Source organism: Balaenoptera physalus (genome assembly GCF_965194825.1).
Source record: "Balaenoptera physalus genome assembly, chromosome: 2".
NCBI classification, from domain to species: domain Eukaryota; kingdom Metazoa; phylum Chordata; class Mammalia; order Artiodactyla; family Balaenopteridae; genus Balaenoptera; species Balaenoptera physalus.
Genome location: NC_138883.1, coordinates 16,916,499 through 16,939,052, shown reverse-complemented (window position 1 = coordinate 16,939,052; position 22,554 = coordinate 16,916,499). Strand labels below are relative to the sequence as shown.

The window sequence follows — 22,554 nt, the reverse complement described above, 5'->3', positions numbered from 1 at the left end:
GTGAAAGAATTCCATTCCAAAGTAAGTTTTAGTTTACTAATTCTCTTACATTTTATAATATTTCAGACTAATGCTACTCATTATCACCTTTTAAAAACAGATAATAGAAATAAAGCAGAAAGAAGTTAAGTGGCTTCCCAAGACCTGATGCTTATGAAACATGCAATGGAGAGTCATATTTATTTCTCTCCCTAAACAGCTTCTGGCTTTTGCCGAAATGGTCTGAACAATTGGAAAGGGACCAGAATCCTTGCTTGGTGAGTTATTATGGGAGTCACTCTCGTGTATAATTTCCCATCTGTTATTCTGTATTAAGACTATAATAAATTTAAACTTGTAAATTTTTAAGCATTAATCTTGATTAATTTTTCAGTTGAGGGACTGGGAAATATAGACTCAGGTTAAGTATGAGACTACTGAGGGAAAAGAAAATTAACTGATTTGATAAAAGGTCAGGGAGATACTTAACTAAAGAATTAGTTCTTCAACTCATGACATCTAATAACCAGTACTATATTTTGTTTTGCTTGTTTGTTTCTCCCTACATCAGGGTGACTTTCTATTTCCTATGAATCATATGAATATTTTTTCTAAGGTCTCTTTCTCCTGTTAAATCTTATAAAAGAAAAAACCCTGATTTCTTCTGAAAACACTTTTTTTTCTATCAGCTTAATTATTCAACATTTAAAGTTTTATTTTCTTATTATTTTACTTGGATGATTAACATGCGATGTCAGAGCCCAGTGACTATGAAATTTATGTTTCCATTGTTCATTCTTACTAAAAACTCGATATTAGGTTAATGCATCTGTAACTATATTTTAATCTGCCAATTGTTAATTGGCTATCTCCAATACTTAAGATCATGATTTCCAAGGTATCAGAGCAGAATTCTATACTTTTTTTAGCCAAGATTACCACAAGTGCAACAGAAAAAGAATGCCTTCCCCAAGTACATATTCCTATAATTGTTGTCACTTCCACCACTCTGCTCATCTCATGATTAAATCAAGTTCAGATTGTGCTTCTCAGCTCTCTCTGATGCCATGCATCATTCTGTAGAAAAATATTTATAAGCCGTATTAAATCAAATATTCACACACACCCCAATCATTATGGGTGATTAATTTTCTTTTCTAGACTCCATTAAGGGCCTTCACTGATATTCGTACCAGAGGCTGAGGTCTCTAATTTATTTCTCTCCTCCGCTCCTCACAGCACCCCCCTTTTAATGGCCCAGGGTCATGCTGGGATACTCATTAGTTTCCTGCTAGCTGTTCTGCCAAGTGGCCTCCAAAGCCTCAGCGTCACCTCAGAAACCATTAACGTAACTGGCGCTGCAATCTCCACCTGCCAAGCATAGAGTAATCATTTAGAGAGTGAAACCTGTTCCTCCATAAATGAGCATTTTGGGGGGAGAGAGAAGTAGAGAGGGAAAGCTCATGTGTTGCAATCATTTTCTCCAAACAAATGAAATCTCAGTAACTGAGATGAGAAGGCAGATGTTTGCCAGCATCCTAGTCGTGTTTGGGGACCAGAAATGGTTTGGTGTAGAGGCAGATGTGATTTACTTTTGGCTAAAGAAAAAGACACAATGATATATTGAGGACCCAAGGACGTCTAATCACATTTGTGATTTTCTAGAGCTGCCTTCACTTCCATGAAATGAACATGAACACATGTATGTGTTCATACATGGTGATAGAATCTCATTGCAGATGTGTCTTGATGAAGTGATGATGCTATTCTTAGCAAGGATATGGAAAACCCATTCAGCCTTCAATCAAAGAATAAGGTATATACATTTATTTATATGTGGTTTATAGGTTTTATGGTTAAAGACACAACTGCTGGCATTGTTCCTTATGTCATCATTCAAAATTATGTCTTATACAATCAGGAGTGCAGGTTCTATATTAAGATTGCTGACCCGAAAATATAGTTCTCCTAAGAGCAAAACAAACAAACAAACAACAATGGTCAGTGAACACAGTGTTACAGCCTTATTGAATACAAAGGAAATATGAATCTTGCATGGAAAAAATGCAGAGACTCTGCGTATATGTGTTCCTATGGACAGGATCTCTGCCTTTTCTTTCCCCTGTAGACTTTGTTTTTTTGTTGTTTTTTTGTTTTTTAACATCTTTACTGGAGTATAATTGCTTTACAATGATGTGTTAGTTTCTGCTGTATAACAAAGTGAATAAGCTATACATATACATATATCCCCATATCTCCTTCCTCTTGCGTCTCCCTCTTACCCTCCCTATCCGACCCCTCTAGGTGGACACAAAGCACCGAGCTGATCACCCTGTGCTATGTGGGTGCTTCCCACTAGCAATCTATTTTATATTTGGTAGTGTATATATGTCCATGCCACTCTCTCACTTCATCCCAGCTTACCATTCCCCCTCCCCATGTCCTCAAGTCCATTCTCTACGTCTGTATCTTTATTCTTGTCCTTCCCCTAGGTTCTTCAGAAGCATTTTTTTTTTAATTCCATATATATGTGTTACATATACAAATACAGTACTTGTTTTTCGCTTTCTGACTTACTTCACTCCGTATGACAGTCTCTAGGTCCATCCATGTCTCTGCAAATGACGCAGTTTCCTTCCTTTTTATGGCTGACTAATATTCTATCTTATATATGTACCATATCTTCTTTATCCATTCTTCTGTTGATGGACATTTAGGTTGCTTCCATTTCCTGACTATTGTAAATAGTGCTGCAATGAACATTGTGGTACATGCTTCTTTTTGAATTATGGTTTTCTCTGGGTATATGCCCAGTAGTGGGATTGCTGGGTCATATGGTAGTTCTGTTTTTAGTTTTCTAAGGAATCTCCATACTGTTCTCCATAGTGGTTGTATCAATTTACATTCCCACCAACAGTGCAAGTGGGTTCCCTTTTCTCCACACCCTCTCTGGCATTTATTGTTTGTAGATTTTTTGATGATGGCCATTCTCACCAGTGTGAGATGATACTTCATCGTACTTTTGATTTGCATTTCTCTAATAATTTGTGATGTTGAGCATCTTTTCATATGTTTGTTGGCCATCTGTATGTCTTCTTTGGAGAAATGTCTATTTAGGTCTTCTGCCCATTTTTCAATTGGGTGGTTTTGTTATTTGTTTTTGTTTTTGTTTTTGATATTGAGCTGCATGAGCTGTTTGTATATTTTGGAGATTAATCCCTTATCATTTGCTTCATTTGAAAATATTTTCTCCTATTCTGAGGGTTGTCTTTTTGTCTTGTTTATGGTTTCCTTTGATGTGCAAAAGCTTTTAAGTTTCATTAGGTCCCATTTGTTTATTTTGTTTTTATTTTCCTTACTCTAGGAAGTGGGTCAAAAAAGATCTTGCTGTGATTTATGTCAAAGAGTGTTCTGCCTATGTTTTCCTCTAAGAGTTTTATAGTGTCCAGTCTTACATTTAGTCCTTTAATCCATTTTGAGTTTATTTTTGTGTATGGTGTTAGGACGTGTTCTAATTTCATTCTTTTACATGTATCTGTCCAGTTTTCCCAGTACCACTTATTGAAGAGGCTGTCTTTTCTCCATTGTATACTCTTGCCCCCTTTGTCATAGATTAGGTTACCATAGGTGTGTGGGTTTATCTCTGGGTTTTCTATCCTGTTCCATTAATCTATATTTCTGTTTTTGTGCCAGTACAATACTGTCTTCTTTACTGTAGCTTTGTAGTATAGTCTGAAGTCAGGGAGCCTGATTCCTCCAGCTCCCTTTTTCTTTCTCAAGATTGCTTTGGCTATTTGGGGTCTTTTGTCTTTCCATACAAATTGTAAAATTTTTTGTTCTAATTCTGTGAAAAATGACGTTGGTAATTTATAGGTATTGCATTGAATCTGCAGATTGCTTTGGGTAGTATAGTCATTTTCACAATATTGATTCTTCCAATCCACAAACATGGTATATCTCTCCATCTGTTTGTGTCATCCCTGATTTCTTTCATCAATATCTTATAGTTTTCTGTGTACAGGTCTTTTGCCTCCTTAGGTAGGTTTATTCCTAGGTATTTTATTCTTTTTGTTGCAATGGTAAATGGAATTGTTTCCTTAATTCCTCTTTCTGATCTTTTGTTGTTAGTGCACAGGAATGCAAGAGATTTCTGTGCATTAATTTTGTATCCTAAAACCTTCCCAAATTCATTGATTAGTTCTAGTAGTTTTCTGGTGGCATCTTTAGGATTTTCTGATGTATAGTATCATGTCATCTGCAAACAGTGACAATTTTACTTCTTCTTTTCCAATTTGGATTCCTTTTATTTCTTTTTCTTCTCTGATTGCTGTGGCTAAAACTTCCAAAACTCTGTTGAATAATAGTGGTGAGATTGGGCAACCTTGTCTTGTTCCTGATCTTAGTGGAAATGCTTTCAGTTTTTCACCATTGAGAATAATGTTGGCTGTGTGTTTGTCATATATGACCTTTATTATGTTGAGGTAAGTTCCCTCTATGCCCACTTTCTGGAGAGTTTTTATCATAAATGGGCATTGAACTTTGTCAAAAGCTTTTTCTGCTTATATTGAGATGATCATATGGTTTTTATTCTTCAATTTGTTAATATGGTGTATCACATTGATTGATTTGTGTTTATTGAAGAACCCTTGCATCCCTGGGATAAATCCCACTTCATCATTGTGTATGATCCTTTTAATATGTTGTTAGATTCTGTTTACTAGTATTTTCTTTAGGATTTTTGCATCTATGTTCATAAGTGTTATTGGCCTGTAATTTTCTTTTTTTGTGATATCTTTGTCTGGTTTTGGTATCAAGGTGATGGTGGCCTCGTAGAATGGGTTTGGGAGTGTTCCCTCCTCTGCAATTTTTTTCAAGTGTTTGAGAAGGATAGGTGTTAGCTCTTCTCTAAATGTTTGATAGAATTCACCTGTGAAGCCATCTGATCCTGGACTTTTGTTTGTTGGGAGATTTTTAATCACAGTTTCAATTTCAGTGCTTGTGATTGGTTTGTTCATATTTTCTATTTCTTCCTGGGTCAGTCTTGGAAAGTTGTACTTTTCTAAGCGTTTGTCTATTTCTTCCAGCTTGTCCATTTTATTGGCATATAGTTGCTTGCAGTAGTCTCTTATGATCCTTCATATTTCTGTGGTGTCCAATGTATCTCTTAGAGAAAACTCTAAAGTTCAAATTATGAGACTGTAGCATAAAGAGAATGCTTAGAAGTGGTTTCACACATGAATTCTGGCCATTTAATCTGTTTGACTACATAGTTGAACTAGGAAAAAAAAGGTGGGGAGGAAGAAGAGAAAGAGGAAGAGGAGGAGAAGAAATGTTACCTATGTAGTATTAACACTAATTAGTTTAAAAAGTATATCTTGCCTCATTTACCTGGTTAGCTACCCAAAGTCCTTATTTTCTCATATTAGACTTCTAGGTCTAATCTGAAGAGAGTATATTTAAAGAACTAGCATTAGAAATAGCCAAATAAGCAAAAAATCACTTTTTTACCTGAAGATAATAAATAATAGATAATGTAAGCATCATATGACATTTTTTGAAACCTGGTTTATTTAGGAAAAGGGTAGGTTAATAGTGTAACTGTAGGATAATGAATCTATATATAATTCTTTGAAGAAGACACTTGCAATAAATGACCCTGCAGACTTGCAGTGAAGTAAATCTAATTATTTATTGAAATGATAGAAAAATAATGAATAAAGTCATAATTCAGAAAGAAGATAATAGAATCATGCAAAACAAGCAGCATGGGACTATAGCTAATAAATCATTTTATGCCAACGTCATACTACTACCCAAATTAATAAGATAATAAATAAAAAAAGAACAGTGTAATATTGTATGTTACTTTTACATTTTAGAAAGGCATTTGAGTTGCTCAAGTACATTCTAATTTTAACATATTATTTGGAACAAGTGATTAGTTTCTATGCTATTGCTGACTAGTTTATGTGACACATACAGAAATGGAATTAAAAAACAAATACAGTATGTGGATGAAAATAATCACACTCTAACACAGGAGTCCCCAACCCCCAGGCCGGTACTGGTCCTAGGCCTGTTAGGAACTGGGCCGCACTGCAGGAGGTGAGTGGCAGGGGAGTGAGAGAAGCTTCATCCACTGCTCCTCATCTCTTGCATTACCCCCTGAACCATCTCCCCTACCCACCGTCCTTAGAAAAATTGTCTTCCATGAAACCAGTTCCTGGTGCCAAAAAGTTTGGGGACCACTGCCCTAATGCATTTACATGTCAACTTGGAACCAGAATATGAATCACTTGGGGGTTCCTTTTTGGCCATACCATTTACAAGATGTGTGAACATGATTATATCCAAGAGCTTTTTTGCATCTAAAAAAGTTTCATCCATCCCTTAATTTCTAGCATCTATATCCACTCTTCCATCACCAACTCTATTTCATAGTTTATGATGAATACATATCAGATGAATTGCCCTATATAATGTAAGGTTTGAGTCTTCTAAGAACATTAAAATACTTTTAATTCAATTCACCAATCATCCATAACTCCTTACTTGTGCTCAGGATTCTTTCTTCTTAAAATCCCCCTCCCTCTCTCTCTCTCTCTCTCTCTCTCTGTGTCTCTTCTGTTTCATCATAACCTTGGCATCATTGTTCTTCATTCTAATAAGATTAATTTAATTTTTAAACTATTTTATATCAAGTTTATTGTGATGTAATTTACATACCATAACATTCACCTCTTAAAGTGTACAGTTCAGTGTTTTTTCTATATTCACAGATTTGTGCAACCATCATCACTACCTAATTTTAAAACATCTTCGTTACCCCACAAGGAAACTATACTCCTTAGCATTCACTCCCAGGTATCTTCTGCCCCAAGTCCTGGGAAAGCATTATTCTATTCTCTTTCTCATTGGATTTTCCTACTATGGATATTTCATATAATGGAATCATACAGCTGTGGCCTTTTCTGCATAGCTCCTTTCACTTAACATAATGTTTTCAAGGTTTATCCATATTGTAGCATGTATCCTTTATTTCTTCTCATTGCCAAATAATATTCCATTGAATGGATATATCATATTTGATTTACCCACTCATCACATTGATGTTCGAGTTGTTTCCACTTTTTGGCTACTAAGAATAATTCTGCCATGATCATTAGCATACACTTTTTTAGACATATGTTTTCATTCTCTTGGACATGTACCTAGGATTGTAATTTCTGGATTGTATGGTAAGTCTATGTTTAACTGTTTTAAGAACTGTCAAACTGTTTTTCAAAGTTGCTGCAACATTTTACAGTCTTACCCACAACAATGTATGAGTGTTCTAATTACTCCACATTCTCCACATCACTTGTTATTGTCTGGCCATCCTAGTGGGTATGATAAGGTATCTCATTATGGTTTTGATTTGTATTCCCCTAATGACTAATAACCTTTGAGTATCTCATGTGCTTACTGGTCATTTGAATATCTTCTATGGTGAAATATCAATTCAAATCCTTTGTCTATTTTTAAATTAGGTTGCCACCTTATTGTTGAGTCGTAAGTGTTCTTTGTATATTCTAGAAGTAGTTTTCTGATGAGATATATGACTTGCAAAACTTTTCTTAATTTTTATAGGTTGTCCTTTTATTTTCTTTATGGTGTCTTTAGAAGCACAAAACTTAAAAATATTTATGGATTCCAATTTATCTAATTTTTTGTCTGCACTTTTAGTGTCATAAAAACTATTGCCTGAATGAATTCCACAACGATTTTCTCCTATGCTTCTAAGAGTTTTATAGTTTACCTTTTAAGTTTAGATTTAAGAGCTATTTTTTTTTCATTTTTATATATGAGGTGTAAATAAAATTAGGTAGGGGCTCCACTTCATTCTTTTACATGTCGCAGTCCAGTTGTTCTGGCAACATTTGTTGAAAAGAGTATTCTTTCCCTCATTGTATTGTCTCAGCACCTTTGTCAAAATGGTTCTGATGAACCTAGGGGCAGGACAGGAATAAAGACAGACATAAAGAATGGATTTGAGGACATGGGGCGGGGTGGGGGGGGGAAGGTAAGCTGGGATGAAGTGAGAGAGTAGCACTGACATATATACACTACCAAATGTAAAATAGCTAGCTAGTGGGAAGCAGCCGCATAGCACTGGGAGATCAGCTCGGTGCTTTGTGACTTCCTAGAGGGATGGGATGGGGGAGGGGGAGGGAGGTGCAAGAGGGAGGGGATATGGGGATATATATATACATATAGCTGATTCACTTTGTTATACGCAGAAACTAACGCAAAATTGTAAAGCAATTATACTCCAATAAAGATGTTAAAAAATAAAAAAATTAAACCGTAAATGTAGGGTTTATAGATGTATTGCCAATTCTAATCCAATTACCTTTTTGTTTATTCTTATGCCAGTACCACACTCTCAATTGCTGTATATTTGTAGTAAGTTTTGAAATTAGGAAGTTTGAGTCCTCCAAACTTGTTCTTTTATTTTTCAATATCATTTTAGCTCTTCATTTCTATTTGAATTTTAGGATCAGTCAGTAAATTTCTGAAAAAAACAAGCAGCTGAGATTTTTACAAGGATTGGGTAGTATTTTTCGATCAATTTGGGAAGTCTTTCCATCTTAGCCATATTATATCTTGCAATCTATGAACATGGGTGTCTTTTCCACTATTTAATTATTTAATTTCCTTTAGCAATTTTTTGTGCTTTTCAGTGTACGAGTTCTACACTGCCATTGTTAAATTTATTACTAAATATTTTAATATTTTTATACTATGATGCTATTATAAATGGAGTTGTTTTCTCCATTTCATTTTCAGATTGTAAAATTAATTTAATTAGAATACTGTCCTCAGTCCTAAAAATGTATGGAGTAATTATAAACATGTAGTTTACACTATTCCTTGGCTTAAAAATAATAGTTAACATTTATGTATCATTTTTTATGTGCCTGGCATTGTTCTAAGTATATTATACATATATACTGTTCTAAGTATATATTATATATATATTTATATATATATTCTTTAATGTAATCTTTATAGCTACACTATGAGATCATTTCACAAATGAGACATAAAGAGAATAAGTGGTCCTTTCTTATTAAAACAACAACAAAAAAACGACAGTATATTCCCTTACACCTCTCAGAATACTGTTTATAATTTTATTGAACTTTTCTTCTGCTCTTTGGCTTCTGTTTCCTGTGAGATTGCTTTTTCATGTTAGTTAATGTTGAATTTTATTTTTCATGTCTTATGAGGCTTGACTGTTGATTGGAACTCTGTCCAGGTGTAGGACTTATTAACTGGTGGCCCTCAGCATACGAATATCCTGACTTTTCATGTGGAAGCCCCCATACCCAACATAAAGGTACCTATGGTTTTTCTCCCTTAGTTCTTCATCATCTCCAGGAATGAATCTGTACTCTGCTGTTGAAGGATAGGTGAACTGGCTGCAGGAATTGTGAGAACAGATTAAGAGAAAGGGATATGAGTTGTCATTGTTTTGTGGTTTGAAAATTTTCACTGAATACTCATTTTCTGTGTGAAACCTCCTTCACCCCTCTGTTTTGAAATTTGAATTGTCCCTGAATTTGAAAGATCCAGTATTCTGTGTGTGTGTGTGCATGTGTGTGTATAAATGTATTCCCATGGGTGGATGGCTGGCTTGGAGAGAAGGGGGTACAAAGCAAGGGTTACCTTGGGGAGGATCTATTTCTTGTAGATTTTTACATTGTCCCCTCTTATTATCATGATGTGTTTCTCTCATCTTCTAAGGCAGTGGTCCCCAACCTTTTTGGCACTAGGGACTGGTTTCGTGGAAGACAATTTTTCCACAGAAGGTCGGGGGGAATGGTTCAGGCGGTAGTGCAAGCGATGGAGAGCGGCAGGTGAAGATTCGCTCACGTGCCACTCACCTCCTGCTCTGTGGTCCGGTTCCTAACAGGATGCAGATAGGAACGAGTCCACGCCCCGGGGGTTGGGGACCCCTCTTCTAAAGTATTTGCACTTTCAAGTTCTAAGTCTTCCTGATCTGTTGACCTAAGTCAATAGATTTATGAGTTAGAGGCCCACTCTATTCAGGGACATTTCAGCCTTTTGAGGTGTACTGTTAATTACTGTTGATTACCATGTCTCTACATGTTTTCCTCCTTCAGTTCTTTACATTCTAGTGAGCATGTATATGCTCTATCAGTGCGTATAATTCATCCACCAAAGCTACAATTATCCCAGGTGTTTTTAAAATTTTATTTATTTATTTACTTATAGCTGTGTTGGGTCTTCGTTTCTGTGCGAGGGCTTTCTCTAGTTGCGGCAAGTGGGGGCCACTCTTCATCGCGGTGCGCGGGCCTCTCACTATCGTGGCCTCTCTTGTTGAGGAGCACAGGCTCCAGACACGCAGGCTCAGCAATTGTGGCTCACAGGCCTAGTCGCTCCGCGGCATGTGGGATCTTCCCAGACCAGGGCTCGAATCCGTGTGCCCTGCATTGGCAGGCAGATTCTCAACCACTGCGCCACCAGGGAAGCCCCCAGGTGTTTTTTTACACACTCTTTTTTTCTCTTGAAACCATCACAATGCTTGGTACATAGCAGGTAATCAATAAAATACTGGTGAAGCCAATTAAGTCAAATGGAATTGAATGGGACACAGTTTAGAAAATTATATATAACCAGTGTATCTAAATATTATAATTCAGTAAAATTACTACATATGACTAGTGAAAAAACACATTTTTATTGAAGTATATAAATTAATTGCTCATATAGCCAAAACATATGGAGTAAGAAAGTCAGTGGAAATATATTTAATCAATAAGATCTAGATCTCTGTGTCAGTGATGGCTAGATATTCACTGATTATTCATGTTGTCTTGCTCATGGTAAGGCTGTTGTTTGAAAGCCACAGTCCAGCCATTGAATACATTTTAATATCCTTCTCGTATCCCAGTTGAGACATTGGGATTCCATTCTAAAATATGGAGTATAAAGAGAATAAATGAACGATACAACCAATCTTGTCCCATAAAAACATTCATCCCTCCTTTTGAGTAAATATCAATGTCCAAGGAAGCTACGTGTTGAAACCTGTGGAGCCAATGTCAAACTTGGTCCCTGGATGATAACGTAAAGGAAAGTTCTCTCATCCCTGACTTCTGAGTCAATTAGACATAATAGAAATAAGAAATTAACTCATGTTATTATATAACACTAGGACTTGAGAGTTTATTTGTTACTAGCATTCCTCTAATAATAAAAAATAACAAGTAAATATAATGCCATCAGTATTTCATTAGTAGAAAGGAAATTAAAAGTTGATTTGAAAATATGTTAGTATATAGCATCATCCCTGCATACTTAGCAAAGCCCTCCTGCCGTCCTTAGTAATTACTTCCACTAGGAAATCCCTGAAAGTAAAACATTTTGATCGAGTATTTCTGTTTATTCTGTTTATTTCTGTTTATTATCCTCTGGGTGTATATGTTGTTTTACATAATGTATCTTTTCCCAGCCTTAAAATACAAGGACTCTACTCAGCAACTGTCTTTCCTTGAGGTGAAAGTCACAAGTTATTGACCCAAAATCTGATACAGATTCTAATTATTGTTTAATTGAGTAAAATTGAAAAACATTAAAAATTCACCTAGAAATCTGGAATGTTCAGCTTCTGTTGACAGTTAGACTATCTGACAAACGTGCTGCATTCCAGCATGACCACATGAGCTGGAGCTAACCGGCTTCTCCTCCTTTGGTAGAGTATCTGTTTTTGATTCCCCTTAGGTGCAGCCATTCTTTCAATGTACTCATGCATTCTTATATCTGGCCTCATTTATGTACTTGTCTGGTCCCAAAAGGAATTTGGATTACAACCAGTTTTGCAACGATGCCAAAAAATTAGACCATAAATATATTAAGTTTGTTTTATGGCATTTGAATTTTGTAATTTTTACACAGGTTTATTATTGTCATGTAGGGTCTTGAATCTGTGATTATCTTAGCTGAGTGTCAGAGAGGTAGATTGCTATGTTATCTTACATTTACATATTACTTTATATTTAAAAATCTGTTAGTTACATTTAGTCTTATCTACTTACTTGCTGGGGGAAAACATGAAGCAGTGGTTGTGCTTCATCATGAAATGGAGAGTAAATTTAAGAAATATAAACTATTATCCATATGTTAGCCTACATGAGTTTAATAGGAAAAGTACGTATATTATGGATCAGACTTCCAAAGGTATTTGGAAGAAGTTGTCATCAACTCACACATTATCCACCTAAATCTGTAATATTCTCAATAACAATTTCAGATGTAAACTTGGGTAAATCAGTATAAATTTAATTATATTTAGTGCTTAAAATAGAAATGACTTTTATTTATTCCCCAGGATCTGGGGAATTCTCCACTATATTCATTAAAATGTGTTCAGCTTCAAGTAATAGAAAAGTTGAGTTCAAAAGCCTCAACAAACAGGGGTTTATTTTTCTTACATTACAAGATGTCTGTACCATGGTTTTTCTAGCATTGATTCACTGGTTCGATATTATCAGTGTTTGCATCTCTGTAATTTTTCTCTTCTTGTTACAGTCACAAGTGATTACTACAACTCCGGGCCTTATGCCCACATTCAAAGCAATGCAGGGACATCAGTTGAAACTACCTTTATTATCAGGAAAAGCAAAAACATTCCCAGAAATCCATCAGCATAATTCAACATATGTCTCATTGGCTAATAAGATTTCAGATGGCCACTTCTAATTCAAATAGAAGCTTGGACTGAAAATACTTAGAGGAAATGGTCAAGGGAAAAGAGACAGGAATGAGTGTTCAGTTAGCCAATCATTTTTATATGTCCATAAACCATATGGGTAATAATAGGGAAACACATACTGTCTCCTACAGTTGACAATGTCTACCCAGTCACCCTTGCTAAGCAGGTGCCCCCATTGCAGGCTTCTCACTAGATATTTGCTAAGAAGCAGAGAAGGTGTAGCAGTAGCATTGAAATTCTAGGAGCAGAGTGTCAAAAATGCAAAGCAATTTCTAGAGGCAGTGGGGTGATGAAAGCAATGCAAGCTTGGCAGCCAGTAATCAGCATCATCAACACTAGATCAGTTTGTAGCATGGTTTTGCTGTGGTCCTGGCTACCACTTAACCTACCTTATCCCTGCCCATTTCCCTTGCCTAATTCTGTAGCTTTCCTGGGTATTCTTTGAATGCCCAGTGTTCTTTAGTTAAACCCTTCATCTGTTTCATGTATACAAGAAGGTAACACAGGAATTAGCACAAGAAATTGTTGTAAGCCAAAGACATTCAGAGAAATAAGGAGAATCTGGGGTATGTTATTTCGAGTCAGTTGAGACTAAAGGCAATAACAAAATAAATTCTAATGAGCATTAACGGAAGGGTGTCTGGCAGTCCATGATATGCAATAGGAAATGGCAAACAACTTGTTATTATCAGTGGTCACCTGGAAGAAGCACCCACTGAAAATAATGTTTAGAGAGCCAACAACATGATAAATAAAATTCAGGACTGCAGGGTAGAGTGATTTACTCCAGTGGGACTGGAAATATTAAATAAATAATTTGATAAGTTCAAATCCCCTTGCTGTTGTTATTATTGTTGTTCAAATGCAGACAGAAAAACCAGAAAATTCCTATGCCTTCTCTGAAAGATTTCCTTATCTCTTAGAGCCACTGGACTAAAAGTCAAATCCCAGACACAGAGTTTGCTTCTGTGGGTTGCTAAATTATGATGTTAATTGAATTCACAGCCTCTCAAAGGACATTTAGGGATATGGAAAGAATGAACCTATAATCTTTAGAAAATTGGCTTATATGAGGAATCAGAGGATTACGAATACCAAAACTCAATCCACTCTTAGACTCTTTTGGCAGCAGAAGTGACACTCTTCCCAGTTTACTGAAGCGGTTCTCTGCCTTGCTTGAAAATATTGAAAGGTTTGAGATATGGATATTTAGTGATTCTTGGTTTTGATAGAATGGTCAGGAACTTAGAAGCAACTTGATTGGATGGTTGATGACATGAGATTTGGACAAGAATTATGTGGATGGAGCTCTTAGAATTGACTCCGAGTGTAGGAAAATTTGTATTCTACAGGAATCTTCACAAAAATGCCCCCACTTCAAAGGAGCTTCTTAGTAATTAGGGTCACAAAATGACTTTTATAGTAATATCAGCTAGTATTCTTTCCAGTCACCCTGGAAAGGACTTAATGAGATCATGAACAAAAAAACACATTAATCATGATAGCTTTAAGGATGTATAGACTATATTTATGTTCAGCTACTTTGATCTCACTTATCCAATGCTAACTGATGTACTTTCCAGGACCAATGACAAAACTGAGAGTCAATATGGCAATGTATGCCAGAAGACCGGACAATCACCTTTTGGCAATTGACCTTCTTCCACCAGGTTGAAGGTGACATTTTACCCTTTCTAAGAGTCATATTCTCAGTTTGGTTTTGCTTTTTCCACCTCACAGGTAAACTACATATTTTAAAACAATAATAAAACTAAACACTTGTATTAGTCTGCTGGGGCTGCCATAACAAAATGCCATTGACTGGGTAGCTTAAACAACAGAAATTTATTTTCACACTGTTTTGGAGGCTGAAAAGTCTAAGATCAAGGACCAGCAAGATTCATTTTCTGTTGAGAGCTATCTTCCTAGCTTGTAGATAATCACCTTCTCGCTAGGTCTTTACATGGATGAGAGAGAGAGTTCTGGTGTCCCTCTTTTTATAAGGACACCAATCCTATAAGATTAAGGCCACACCCTTATTAGTGCATTTAACCTTAATTACCTCCTAAAGACCCTGCCTCTAAATACAATCACTTCGATGGTTAAGGCTTCAACATAATTTTGAGGGGACACCATTTAGTTACAGCACCACTCAACATTGCTGTTGACGTAGGAATTCCCTTTACCAATTAACAAGAAACACACAAACACATGAACAAAGGGATGAATAAATAAAGGCAATATATCGATGTACATTGTTGTTGTGAGTCTTTTCTATTATCAATTACTCAGAAGCAGCTGACCATACAGAATGACAAAATGCTTAATGTCTTTGTTATGGCACAATTGTCCAATATCACCTCCAGATGAAAGTGATATCCTTTGAACCACAACTGATTTACGGTGTTGTTTTTCCTACATCCAGTATTCATAGACACAGAAACTAAGGGCTAGAAGTTGGGGTGTCACCTCTTCCTATTACACAGTGATCTACTCACAAAATATCTGCTTCCTTTCCCCCATGACCCTGGGCTTTCAGTTCAGAGGTTTCATTACACAAGGGAGAAAACCATCCCAGTGGGCATAGCAGGGCCTAGTTCTATTAAATCAGAAGCTAAATTGCCACTGGCCATTTTGGGCTCTTCATGCCAACAGATGAACAGAACAAAAAGGGTTTACAGGGCTGTCTGGTATGATTGATCCTGACCATCAGAGTGAGATAGGATTGCTGCCATATAGTGGGGACAGGAAGGAACATAGATGCAACCCAAGGTTTCTACTGTTCCAGAATTACCTTGTTCAGTGTTAAAAGTTAATGGAATTCTATAGCAATTCTATACAGATGGGGCCACCAAGAGATCTAAAAAAAGGCTTGGATCACCTCACTCAATAAAGAGCAACAACAGGCTGAGATCCTGATTGAAAGTAAATGAAAATTAATACAGCCTGATTAGTTGAGGAGGAAAGTTGTAAATTCTAAATACAGGCTTATGAACAGCTCTGGAAATGAGGGCTACATATAACCCATATCTTCCTCTGTGTTTGTGTGCGTGTGCATGTGTGTGTGTTGGATGGTTTGATTTAAATCTGCTTGAAATAAAAATCATAATTGTGAACTAGATAACCTAATCAATCAATCTAGATCCCCATCTGATGATAGGATTTATAACACCACTGCATTCCAAAAGATGCTGAGTTTTACAGAAAAGCTGATGCTATTGAATAGCTGTCAATAGAACATGCACCCTGAGTTGTTGTTCCAAGTGGGTCAGAACATTTGCACTGAATCTTCAGCATTTTCATACTTGATTTCATCATAGCCAACAGCATGAACATAGGAGTTGAGTAGAGATTCAGAGAAATTTACTAGGTTGCTCAGGAACAAATCATTTCTCTATGAAAATGAACCCAAGTTGTTGGCTTCAGGAGTATTAGGCTCTAACCAATTGGAATAACTGTTCTTAGATAATTGTAGCAGTGGAAGCCTCTTACACATGTGTGTTAATAACTTATAAGGTTCTGATATATGGATTAATCTGTTGGTTCTCCCAAGAAGTAGGCAAACATGCATATGACCTTATTTGTAATATTAATGATGAAACAAAGCCAGACAGATTACAGTCATGATCACAAAGTTTATAACTGAAGAAGCTTGAACTGGAATGTGTGCTTCAGAACCCATATCATTGATGGAATTATAGACATACTGGAAAACACTGTATTTGACACTTATAAATAAAATCATGCAACTTTGATAGCTTTGTTGCACAAAAGTTTTCTAAAGGTGTCCTTGAAATGAAGCATGAGAATATTCATAATTTATGGAACAGCAATGACTAAATAAAATTGTTGGTAACTTGTTTTATGCCTCCTGTCTCTTTCTGGATCGGGTGATGATGGAGGCCATAAGAGAGATTATACTCTGGGCGTAAGAAAGGTATTGCTTTAACTTCACTCCTCCTTAATGAAATTACAAATCTTTGATTTTCTCTAATTGAAAATAATTTATGTCATCTTGTTTTAGAAGTTATTTTTTAAAAAATGACCTAGCAACTAATATCTTTGGGGCACTCTCCCTGGATTTATACTTAGAGTCACTTCATGGGCCAACTGAGATATTTCTCCAAAAAAACATTTAATAGTTGTTATGTACCCCTTTTAGTTCATATTTGTGGATGCAAGAAGCTCTTGCTGATCTTCTTTTTTTTGTATGAAAATTCAGGAAACAAAAGAAACCCTATCCTTACCTCCAAATTCTAGAGCAGACATTGTATTAAGCTCTGAGATCAGGTAAGGATACCTAGGTAAATATTAATGAAATAGCAAAATGAAAAGGAACATATATTTGCACTGTAATATCCTGTAATTTTCAAAATGAACAAATTAAAAACATAATTAATAAAGTAAAGAACAAGGAAAATAAAAATTCATAAGCAGCAATGTTTCATCTTTCTTTGTAGGAACAGTTCCTTTTCCATTTCAATTGACACAAATATAAAATGCTTTTCTTTAACTGAGTATCTATATTGATTTTGCTTTATGATCCATACATCTTCTCCATGACTTCATTCCCCTCACTAAGACCACAAATAAGTTAAAATCCATCCATTCTCTAGAGTAGTTTCAATTTTCATGATGAATCAACCAAATTTTGACCAGAATACCAACAGTAATTCTCTTCTTTGTCTCTTTTGACAAGTAATTGTATTTGCTCTATAAAAAACAACTCCCATTAATCCACATTGTTCTTTTTCAAAACCAGAGGTTTAAGATTTTATGTTAGATGTTGACTGACCATGCATCTCAAATACCCTTTTATTATATTGGAAAGGTTCACAGGATAGTACTCATAAATGAATGCCACACTTTGGAAAAGAATGTAGTTAAAAAGATAGGATAGATGCCTGGGTGAGACCTGAATTAACTAGACATTTTGAGAATGCTGAACATTTACATTTTCAGCACATCTAATTAACTTGTAGGTATTACATTCCAGTTGATTCAGGGAAACTCATACACATGCATGACATGAAAAAATCATTGCCACTGTGAAATGGTGTTTTACACTTACACCCCTACAGGCAGTTTTCTTTTTTCAAAATTAAATATGCATCAAGCTGCATATTAGAATCCACCTGAAACTTTTCCAATATTTCTTCCTTTTCCTTCATTCATTTTCACTTTTAACTCCTAGTGAGAATGGGAAATGGAGACTGTAAAGAATCATAGAAGAAAAATTCTGACCATATTCTCAACCACAAACATAACGAAAGCATAGTTTTTATACTTCATGGGACTTTTTGGTTTTTTCTTTTGAATTTTATTTTATTTTATTTTTTTATACAGCAGGTTCTTATTAGTGTATATATGTCAATCCCAATCTCCCAATTCATCCCACCCCTCACCATGGAACTTTGTTTTAATCAAATTCAATCACTTATAGATTCATTGCTCCATTTCTAGTCCAGGAAGCAACCCCCAATGTTCACTTTAATGAGTAAAAGTAAAAGCTTTACTCAATACATTATCTTCCAACATAAAGTACAAATAATATCATTGCATGCTTATAGGAAACCTTTTTCATGATATCGTACTTCCTTTACTCTCGAAAAGGTAAATGATCATTTGGAAAATTCTTCTAATGTATGCTGTATACATTTTAAAGACAACTTGGAGTTCAAAGTAAGACAATAAATGACACTCATAGTTTCTTATATCATGAATTTCAGCACAAAGAAACAATATTTTCTAAAACCATGTATAAAACTATTGAGTTCAGCATGCAAATAATTCAAAATAAATCCATATCAAATAAAAAATTACTTGATTTCTTCAAGCAAAAACCAATAGCTCAAAAAGTCACTCCAATGCTTTGACACTTTTAAGTAACCAGCTAAGAAAAAGTGCATGACTAATTCAGCTGGCTATGCAAAAAAAATTGTCTTTCAGGTGGTCAAAACTTAGCCACAAAATGCACTAATGGGGATAAATAATCTCTGTGCACACCAACTAAATAGAATATAAAACAATTTTTCCATGAAGAAAATGCAAAATTTGCACATATAAGCAAGCAGGGAAGACTTCTTCAAGACTGATCTCTTGTTCTTGAAGTTTGTACATTTTATTGGAGTTTTGATGTTGCTAGTTTATTTTGCTTTTGTTCTGGTGGTTTTGTTTTTATTTAAATGTCAGTAGGGAATTTTTAACCTCTTTGACTACACACATTTTAGTCTGTAAGCGAACATCACTTTTTAAATTTTTTTTCTCCAATTGCCCTTAAAGATATCCAGGATTAAACATATGATATTAATATTTCTCAGAAACAGTGAATCACACAAATACTTTTAAACAAAAACATAAAAACAAAGGAAGAAGAAAAGAGAGGCTGTATAAAACTGAAAGCAAGCAAGAATTCCCCCCTAATCATAATGTGAAAAAACACTTTATCTCTTTAAATTTTAGACAAAAAATTTTCTAAGAGGGAGACTGTTTCTGCTTAATCTCTTTGGCAACAGTTTTCTTTTTCTCCTTCCTTCACTGTTTTTCTAAGATAGATCCAGAGAGCACATCAGAGAAGTAAACACTATAGTCTGCAGATATCATATTACACACACAACAATTTGTATGATAATTTTTTTTTCTTGATTGCAATTTAACTCTTTAAAAATGCAAATTGTATAATTACTACCAAAAAAAAAGAAAATGTTCTCCATGTGTAATGACAAAAAGTCCACAAAAGTGCTATAAATTTTGCAGAATAATGGGTTTACAGATGAAAAAAAAAGAGTGTACTCTATTAGACAAGCCCATTATGGAAGAAAAACACACTGGGTTGAAAATCCTTACAGTTAAAAATTTCTAGGTTGTTGTTGATTACTGCCCAGAGCCCTACCTTCAGTCTTCAAAACCTGTTGTAGAGGGTAAAACATTTTTTCCCCTTCTGATATATTTCCCAGTTATATCGATTAGATCAAAAGTAATGTCAGAAAATCTAAAATTAAGCATTCAAACCTGCAACTACTTGAAACATAGGCAATAAAGCATTAGAAAAATCACATCTATGCTCACAATCAATTTTACAAATAGTTGAAAATATGGACCTCGGTAAATATATACACATACCTACTATTTACACTATATATCCTTTTTCTTGACAAGTTTTTGTGACTAGATAGAAGAAGAGCAATGAATTCACCTAAAGCAGAGTGTCATCATAAGCACCACATTTAACAATATAACAGCTAAACTTTCCTGAATACCTGCTGTGTGTCAGTCTCTGTGTTTAGTGTGTTATGAAGATCAGATCCTTCATAATCCCCAACTGGAAGGCATGAATAGCATACCTTTATTCAGGTAAGAACTTGAGACTCAAAGGGTGATTAAGAGGTGAGTCACAAAGCCCAGATCTAACTGTGCATATCTGATCCCACAGCCAGCACCCATACTGTTCTACCTCCTTTCTCCCCAGTGAAAAAACAGACCCATTTACCACTTGGCTTGACTGGGCACATGGGCAAGTTAATTATTTGGTGTGTGTCCAGTCACTCACATCTGACAAACGGAAAAGCTAATTCACTTACCTAATGCACAAAGGAGCTGTGAAACATTATACAAATGAGCTTTGAAAATTGGTGTATTATGTAAGTGTAAACAATAGAAACTTTCACAAATGATTATTTTTGATGCATAAAGTTTAAAGGATTAAGCAGCATTTATAATAAAAAACACTGTCTTCAAAATCAAACACATATAATCAAGTCCTAAATCTATCACTTAATAGCTAGGTAAGCACAGAAAGGATCCTTAAACTCAATGAGGCTAATTTTCCTCTTCTGTAAAATGAGGATAGTGAGTATTACAGAATTATTGGAGGAACTAAAATAATGCATGAAAAATAATTTGACATATAGTAGACACTAAACAAAGTATATCTGTTATTATTATTTTATGAATCAGAAAAAATCTGAGCACCAAATTAATACATGAATTCCCTATTTGCGTACTGCTTTCATATGTAGAATCATCTGCTGATTGAGGGAAAGGGAACCTTAAATTTTAACAAGCAAGAAAGTAAACATAATTCTTTCCCTCCTAATATCACATATATATATAATATTATATATAATATAGTAATACTTGGCTTAACTGTATTAGAGAAAGCCATCTGGCTATGGCAAATTTGTAACATGCCATCTTGAGTCTAATTTATTGATATGTTGCATGTTTAACTGTATGTTAAAAATGTGACTTACTTGGTGTCAGTTTCTTGTGAAAGACCAAGGGAATAGGAAGTTCCCTCATGAGTGCTGCCAGACCACTGATGCTGGACTTGCAAAGGAGTAGGGAAAAACCAGTCATGTAACACTTTGTTGACCATCACTTCTAGCCTATAGGTGATTAGAAAGTTTAAGAAAATAGTGGGAGATTAAAAAGATAATTATTTGCAGAAAGATGTGATGTGGGTGCTGCGATTCTTCTGTGGCAGAGTGGTGGGCAATCATGTTCCCACCTCATATCTCATGTAAAGCGATTCAGAGCAACCATGCAAAGAACTTGATGTATGTCCTCTACAGTTGTGGGCAGGATGACTGGTGTTTGATAGACACCTAAGGAAAATAAGGCTCAGAGGCTTGCTTGCTAACATACACATCTGGAGTTTGTCAGGTCAAAGGCTGCATGAGTGCATCTTGTGGACGAGATGTGGGTCATGTGTGCAAGAATCAGTCTGGGCATGTCTTAGATTCTGTTCAAGAAAGGCACTCTGTAGATAAAGAAAAGCTAATAAAACAGGTACAGCCATCTTCTCCCTGGTCTGTGGCTAAAGCCAACAATTAAAGGATCTATAGACGTATAGAGCCAAGAGAATGACCAAGGAGTTTAGCTAGGAAGGTGACACACTGCTTCTGATGCCTGCCTAACCTCTGGTCTTCTGGTCATATAAGAGAATAATATTATTACTTCAGCTAATTGTGGTTAGGGATTTTGTTTTTTGTAGCCAAAAACATCATAACTACTACCATAGCTAATCTACAGTATTTACGTGAGAATTAGTGGAAATTTATGAAAAGTCCTTAGTAAGATATTTTTGAATGTAGTTGACAGGCACTAGATAAATAGTAGATGTTTCCTTAAGGTTTTTGATAGAAAGAAGAGAGAAATGAAGGCAATGTAAATGAATTGAAATATATTAAGGAAGATAAAATGTGTATGCACAAATACAATATATAATAAACATTGTAATGTTTTAAATGCTACACAAAACTATGAGTTTTCAAAGGAGGGAGAGATTATTTCCAGCAGGGAATATATTTGAGGACATTATTTGAGAGAGAGGTTGCTCTCTGATTTCTCCCAGGCAAGTTTCAGCTCACAGATGTGTTTGCCCATGTATAAATCAGGGTTCAATCAGAAGAGCAGGACCCAAGGAATTACACAGAATAGGGAATTTGTTTACAGAGATTAAACCTTCCACAATCATGGAAGCTGGTGGGGAGATCTATGAAAGGCTGTTGGCTCTGCATCTGGTGTTGGATGTGATGTTTCTGTAATTCAACCAGTAGAGCATTTGGAGAGGAAACTTAGACCTGAAATGGGCTAGAATAAGAAAAAACTGGCATCCTTGCTGATGAACCTGAACACACAAGGACAAACTGAAACCCATGTTGGTCTCTTTTTCCCCAAACCTTGTTGATACAGGTAACTTTCCAGGGTTGCTGGCACCTTTGGCCACAGACCAATACATACATTTCTCTGGGTCTAGACTCAGAGAAACTTTAGGAGATCCAGTGTGAGTT

At 35.5% G+C, this 22,554-nt stretch overlaps 1 long non-coding RNA gene across 1 annotated transcript; it reads left to right on the top strand.

Moving 5' to 3' along the window:
* The first annotated feature begins 8,062 nt into the window (after nt 1-8,062).
* Nucleotides 8,063-21,949, top strand: LOC309655797. Its single transcript, XR_014261002.1, has 2 exons — nt 8,063-10,224; nt 10,525-21,949. It is a non-coding gene; the product is annotated as an uncharacterized lncRNA (long non-coding RNA).
* The last annotated feature ends 605 nt before the right edge of the window (nt 21,950-22,554 follow it).